Raw genomic sequence first — 7,897 nt, 5'->3', positions numbered from 1 at the left:
GTGTGTGTGTGTGTGCTTGTTGGGGGGAGGCGTGTCCACTCAGTGTAAAGTGTGTGTGTGTGTGTGTGTGTGTGTGTGTGTGTGTGTGTGTGTGTGTGTGTGTGTGCTTGTTGGGTGGGGGCGTGTCCACTCGGTGTAAAATGTGTGTGTAGGGGGGCGGGGGCATGTGCATACTCATACTCAGTTTCACACACACACACACACACACACACACACACACACACACACACACATACACACACCAGGGCCAGCCCCACTAAGGTGGGCAGACAGAACCGAAATGCATAGAAAACTATGCTATCATCGTCTTCTCCTTCTTTGACCAACAGTATGCTAACCCAATTGCCCTTCCTGACACTACCCTCTGCATTGACCCCATAGAGTTATATATCTATAATAAATAAAAACCTTCCTGACACTACCCTCTGCATTGACCCCATAGAGTTATATATCTATAATAAATAAAAACCTTCCTGACACTACCCTCTGCATTGACCCAGGCTTGGGACAACTGGTGCAACACAGGAAATGCTTTCTCGTATGTCTTCATGTGTTTCGACACAGTGGCATGCAGGTCTGTTTCGTTTGCACAACAGAAGTTCCCTTTTCAGAGTTGCATAGTCTGTTCAAGTTCCAGGAAGAGCATGCTGGGGTAGCCCCAAACCTCCCTTTGACCCCGTAGTATTGCTTCTAGCAGCTTTAAGTAAAAGTAGCAATACTGCAACATATAAATATTCAGTTAGAACTAAAAGTGTGGAATTCAAAATGTACTTAAGAAAATATACAAAAGTATTGGCTTCAAAATGTACTTACAGTAGGCCTACCAAAAGTAAAAGTACTCATTGTGCAGAATGTCCCCTTTCCAGATGTATAATAATCTTTTGAAAATAGCTAATCTACAAGCTCACAATCCGTCGCATGGTGACACATGGTGAGGTTGTAGATTGGCTATTTTCAAATGCCCAAAATGTATATAGGGCTGAAGTGGGTAATGTATGTTTTGTAATAATAATCCAAATCTACAAAGTAACTAGTAACTAAAGTTTTCAAATAAATAGTGTGAGTAAAAGTACAATATATATATATATAGTACAAATAATCCTGCAGAGTCAGCTTTTGAATATTTTGTCTGGATCTCTGCAAGAACCATGCTGGCTAATGTTGCAATTATTTCATTTTGAATACCCTTAGATGTGTATATGTACTGTAGCATTGTTATTCATGCTCTTAGCAATAGCAGCTAGCTTCTTATCCTTTGCTAAGGTGTACTAAAATAATAATAAAAAAAGACCAGAAGCAATGTCATCATGATCATCATCAGCATCGCTGTGGTGAGTGTGGTATAAGGTTTCTTTTGTTCCACGGAGCCCCAACTCGTTAACACAGAGAAACTTAATAACATCTCCAATGCTTTTACCATAGTACCGGTTTTTTCAAGTGCTGTTTTATATACTAGCCCTGGTCCAGGGTTTACAGCGAGTCTGTCAGAGAGACACTCACTGTAAACCCTGTTCCAGGGTTTACAGTGAGTCTGTCAGAGAGAGACTCGCTGTAAACCCTGGACCAGGGTTTACAGTGAGTCTGTCAGAGAGAGAATCGCTGTATGGACCAGGGCTATTTTACCTACCAGCATAGTACCAACTGTCGCCCCGGTCGCCTCTCTGGACCAGGTCGCTGCAGCCTGTATAATTATCATTGTGGCTGGATACATGTCTCTGCGGGAGGGTGCATACTTAGTTTAGACTAGTCATTAGGTCTCTGTGGGGTGCATACTTAGTTTAGACTAGTCATTAGGTCTCTGTGGGGTGCATACTTAGTTTAGACTAGTCATTAGGTCTCTGTGGGGTGCATACTTAGTTTAGACTAGTCATTAGGTCTCTGTGGGACCCCCCTTGTGTATAAAGCTCTCAATGGTCGCACCTTCCTACCTACATGACTGCCTGCCTAAATATGTCCCAAACCGCCCCCTAAGGTCTTCCACTGCTGGCCTGCTCGCTTTGCCTAAAGAAATGGCAACTAAAAAATACGGGGAAGCAGCTTTTTGCTTCTACGGGCCGACGGCATGGAACAAGCTCCCACTGTACCTTCGTCAGGCAGCCTCTGTAGACATTTTTAAAGCACAGCTCAAGACCCACCTCTACAACATTGCCTTTAATTGATCTTTTATTTTTTGTTATTCATGTCCTCACTGTATTGCATTACTGCTTGTTTTTTAATGTCGTTGCCTTGCTTTTCTTTTTTTTTCTCCATTGTTCTGTAAAGCACTTTGAGCTGCATTTCATGTCATGAAAGGTGCTATACAAATAAAGTTTTATTATTATTATTATTAAATAATAATCACTTATGGGTCCATAAAACATTTATTCAGCTCTTTTGAATGCATTAATTGCATACACTATTCAGTGATATATTTTCTGTCTAAATTAAATAACTGAGTGACAGCATTTGTAAGATTTGTGTTAGATTACACAGTAAAATAATATTGTGATAAATGTAGCCTATCCATTTGGAGCTGAGAGTTGGCCTGGTTTAACCTTTTCATTCATGTAAATGCAAATGTAAAACTGATTAAGAGTAGCATTTTGATGAATTAATTTCTCAGTTGAATTAACAGTTTATACTCACTTTACAGTAGGTATAGGCTATAGGCCTATATGTGGTTGTTTAAATGTAAAAGTAGACCTATATTAAATGACATTATAGCAATAAACTTAGCCTGTATGATCAGTGATTGATCGGTGCCTGCTAATACAAATCAAACAGCAGATGTGACGATAGTCTGTATTCTGTCCAAATGTAAAAACATTTATCATTATGAAGTGAATAGCAGGCTATATGCAGGTTGGTATATCCTTCCTTTCAGCAACTCTTTGCAACGAGTCAGGACTCAAGTTAAATCAGATTCGACATAGTAATAATAACAATAGGGTAATGGGTTAGTAACAAACATTTTATAGAATAGCTTTTATTTATATTGCACTTGACATTTGGGGAAATGAAACAATTGGAAACGAATTGCATGTAGGCTGTAGATATCAATAGATTCATATGATACACGGGCATCGGTCATCATTTCGTTCCGTAGGAGAAAGAGGGGAAATAGCTTCGGCCTAGGCCGACAAAGGAGAGGTAAAAACGGGCACATCTCTCTGCTGGCAGCCCCCAAAGCGAGACCTACGGTTCTCTGAATTCTCCGACGTCGTTGTGGGATATTTTTAAATACGCCCTTTTATGATTAATTGACCACATATATGAAGTTTAAACAACTAAATACTCCCCAAAAATAACTTGAAAGTAAATTCCGTGGGCTAAAAAAGTAGTTTCTAGACCTTTTAAAAACACTGCGGTCAGTCGGTGTAAACAGTAATGGCCGCCAGGCGAGAACGCTGGGCTCCGCTTGGCTCCGCCCAGCTCCACTCGGCTCCGCCCAGCTCCACTCGGCTCCGCCCAGCTCAGCCCAGTGAACGCTGTCCCATTCCACAGACATGCCCTCTGCGTGTGCCCTATGCCACCTCCACAGGGTAGTGTCAGTGCAGTGCCCTACCCTATCCTACCTTGTACCGCACCTTGTAGGGTGAACACCCTGAATTGGGATTCACCTATTGGTTAGACATGGGTTAAGAAAACATGTTCTGTCCATATTGCACGTAGCCCTTATTGCACGTGGCCCAATGCACAGAGTGCTAAACTAAGGTCCAGAGACCATATTCCACGAGTCCAGTGGCCACATCGCATGAGTCCACATAGTGCAATTGACTAGGATGTGTCTGGGTTGGGGGGAGGAGGGAAAGGAGTGGATGAGGAGTTTACGTAGATGACAGTGGATGGGTTGGGGGGAGGGGGAGGGGGAGGAGGAGGGAAAGGAGTGGATGAGGAGTTTAGGTAGATGACAGTGGATGGGTTGGGGGGAGGGGGAGGAAGGAAAGGAGTGGATGAGGAGTTTAGGTAGAGGACAGTGGATGGGTTGGGGGGAGGAGGAGGAGGGAAAGGAGTGGAGGAGGAGTTTAGGTAGATGACAGTGGATGGGTTGGGGGGAGGAGGAGGAGGGAAAGGAGTGGATGAGGAGTTTAGGTAGATGACAGTGGAGGGGAAGAAGCTGTTCCTAAGTCTGCTGGACTTGGAGGCAAGGCTCCTAAAACGTCTCCCAGAGGGGAGGAGGGCAAACAGACTGTGGTTGGGGTGAGAGGGGTCCTTTATGATGTTATGGGCCTTCCTCAGGCACCGACTGTCATAGATAGTCTTAATGACAGGGAGAGATGTTCCGGTGATGCGTTGGGCAGTTTTCACCACCCTCTGCAGTGCCTTCCGGTCAGAGGCTGTACAGTTTCCGTACCAGACCATGGTGCAGTATACGTGAGGATGCTCTCGATGGCGCAGCGGTAGAAATTCCCCAGGATCTGAGGAGATAGGTTTACTTTCCTCAGTCTCCTCTATGCTATGTCTAGACCAGTGTTTTTCACAATATATAGAACTATTTAACACTGTTACTGAACACAAACTATATAGCAATGATTACTGTCACAATATAGAGCTATTTAACACTGTTGCTGAACACACTCTATAGCAATGATTACTGTCACAATATAGAGCTATTTAACACTGTTACTGAACACACTCTATAGCAATGATTACTGTCACAATATAGAGCTATTTAACACTGTTACTGAACACACACTATAGCAATGATTACTGTCACAATATAGAGCTATTTAACAATGTTACTGAACACACACTATAGCAATGATTACTGTCACAATATAGAGCTATTTAACAATGTTACTGAACACACTCTATAGCAATGATTACTGTCACAATATAGAGCTATTTAACACTGTTACTGAACACACACTATAGCAATGATTACTGTCACAATATAGAGCTATTTAACACTGTTACTGAACACACACTATAGCAATGATTACTGTCACAATATAGAGCTATTTAACACTGTTACTAAACACACACTCTATAGCAATGATTACTGTCACAATATAGAGCTATTTAACAATGTTACTGAACACACTCTATAGCAATGATTACTTTTTTTGCCAAAAGCATGGAATTGTAGACAAAATCGTATCCCACAAAAACAGCATATTTACTTGCGCAAGCAGAGCGCGCAAGTAATGTGATCGGCCTGGTCCATTTGTCGTGACAGCCGTTCCGCCATTTCAGGACCCCCCCAGAAAAACATCAAATCTGTGCCCGTATTGCTGGACCAATGATGACGAAATGACCATATTTCTTACGTCATCATTTAGAGCTAGTCATACACGTATTTCTTACGTCATCATTTAGAGCTAGTCATACACGTATGTGTATGACTAGCTCTAAATGATGACGTAAGAAATATGGTCATTTCGTCATCATTGGTCCAGCAATACGGGCACAGATTTGATGTTTTTCTGGGGGGGTCCTGAAATGGCGGAACGGCTGTCACGGTTTTTGGACCAAAGTGACCACAGAATACCGCTAATCAACTTACAACTACACACTTTATACAGTATAGAGTATAGAGTATATATGTATACATATATAGTATATGCCTATATACTATATATATACTATATATATTTCTTACGTCATCATTTAGAGCTAGTCATACGTATACTATATACATAATCAATAAAAAATAATTTACCAAATTGTGCCTGATCTGCTGGGACCAGAGTACGTGGTGTGTATGTAAGAAATATGGTCATTTCGTCATCATTGGTCCAGCAATACGGGCACAGATTTGATGTATGACTAGCTCTAAATGATGACGTAAGAAATACGTGTATGACTAGCTCTAAATGATGACGTAAGAAATATGGTCATTTCGTCATCATTGATCCAGCAATACGGACACAGATTTGATGTTTTTCTGCGTAAGCCTCAAATGTGTGTGTATGTGTATGACTAGCTCTAAATGATGACGTAAGAAATACGTGTATGACTAGCTCTAAATGATGACGTAAGAAATATGGTCATTTCGTCATCATTGGTCCAGCAATACGGGCACAGATTTGATGTTTTTCTGGGGGGGTCCTGAAATGGCGGAACGGCTGTCACGGTTTTTGGACCAAAGTGACCACAGAATACCGCTAATCAACTTACAACTACACACTTTATACAGTATACTATATATATATACTATATATATTTCTTACGTCATCATTTAGAGCTAGTCATACGTATACTATATACATAATCAATAAAAAAATAATTTACCAAATTGTGCCTGATCTGCTGGGACTAGAGTACGTGGTGTGTATGTAAGAAATATGGTCATTTCGTCATCATTGGTCCAGCAATATGGGTACAGATTTGATGTATGTATGTATTTGATATTTAGTATTAATATCACTATAGTCTAACATGAAATAGATTTAAAATTAAAATTACATTTTTAATTCAGTTTATATACTTTTTTTTATAGGCGTTTACATACATAAATTAGATAGGTAGTAAATAGTTACACCTAATAATTACACATTTCAAATGTTCCTTCACAGAGATATTGAGATTCCACCGTTTACAGAAAAAGTATACTGTATAACATATTTTAATTCAGTTTATATACCTTTTTTTTCAACACATATAAATGATTTATTTGTCTCTGAAAAACAAAAAAGGGATCCAGAATATATCTACAACAATAAAACAGTATTTCTTATATAGATAGAAACTAGAATCATACTTAATACTAAATGTTTACATGTATAGTAGGTAGCAAATAATTACATCTAAACATTAATCATTTCAAACGTTCGTTCACAGAGATACTGAGATTTGACAGTTTACAGCGGGCGAAAACATTACATGTGCGCTCTGCTTGCGCACTAGTTGGCCATTTATGGCCTACTAGTGTGCAACAAGCAAGTATGCACTCGACAGAGTGCAGTTCTAGTTTAGTTTTGGGTCTAAATCTCATCAAATGGTGGTCCGTGTCTCAAATAAAGACTAAAATGTAGTCTGAATTTGAGACACGGACCACCATTTGGTTTTCAATTGTCATTTACTGACGGGCCTTCATGTGAAAAGGGTTGAAAAGCACTGCTGTGCATGAGCACAGTTAAAGGACCTATAACATAACATTCTACCTTTTCAATTTATTTTGTGTTTTTGGGGCTCCCATTTGTGTTTTCAATCCCCACAAATAACCAATTTGGCTAACAATCAGGCTTTCATATCATATCAGGTGCTTTAATGGAAATTGCTCTCAGGAACAGCTCAACTGATTTTGGTCTCATCGTGATGTCATTAATGTCACCCTACTTTGTATAATTCCTCTTCTTCAGTCTTCAGTTCCAAATTTGCTACTATATTTCTACTTTGTTCACAATGTCGGCCATTGTTGATTTCCCAAGCTGCCATGGAATGGAAACAAGCCTGTTTTGATCTAGCGTCAGTATTAAAATGACTCAATTATTAAATAATCTGCATATCAGCGCCCCCACCACCTCAGGACATTGTGGTACTGCAGCTAAAACTGCTTTCAAAGTCCAGAAAGAAATGACGGCCTGGTTATATCAGAGTGTTGATTGAGGCTCAAACCATTAGAAATAACTTTGATGGACATGGACAATATGATATTAAATATTAAAAGCAGTTTTAAAATGCATCTTATTTGTGCTTTTGTTGTTGTTGTTGTCGTCTGTCAGCGTGAAGCAGCAGCAGCAGAAGAAGCAGAAGAAGAAGAAGAAGCAGCAGAAGCAGAAGAAGAAGCAGCAAGGACGACATCAAGATGGGGAGGAGCAGATCACGGGGATGGAGTCGTCACAAGGTCTGTTTATTTACTCTCCAAACTAACTGAAGTTAGGGTTTAAATACATTGTAGAAATTCACTGTAAGAACGACGAAGACTGCAGACATTAGTATTGGTGGTGAATTCAGTTGTTAATCAAATATTGCA

Source organism: Protomyctophum parallelum, assembly GCF_964188405.1.
Source record: "Protomyctophum parallelum genome assembly, chromosome: 10".
NCBI lineage: Eukaryota > Metazoa > Chordata > Actinopteri > Myctophiformes > Myctophidae > Protomyctophum > Protomyctophum parallelum.
The sequence above is the reverse complement of the archived record's forward strand: the minus strand, read 5'-3'. Positions refer to the sequence as shown.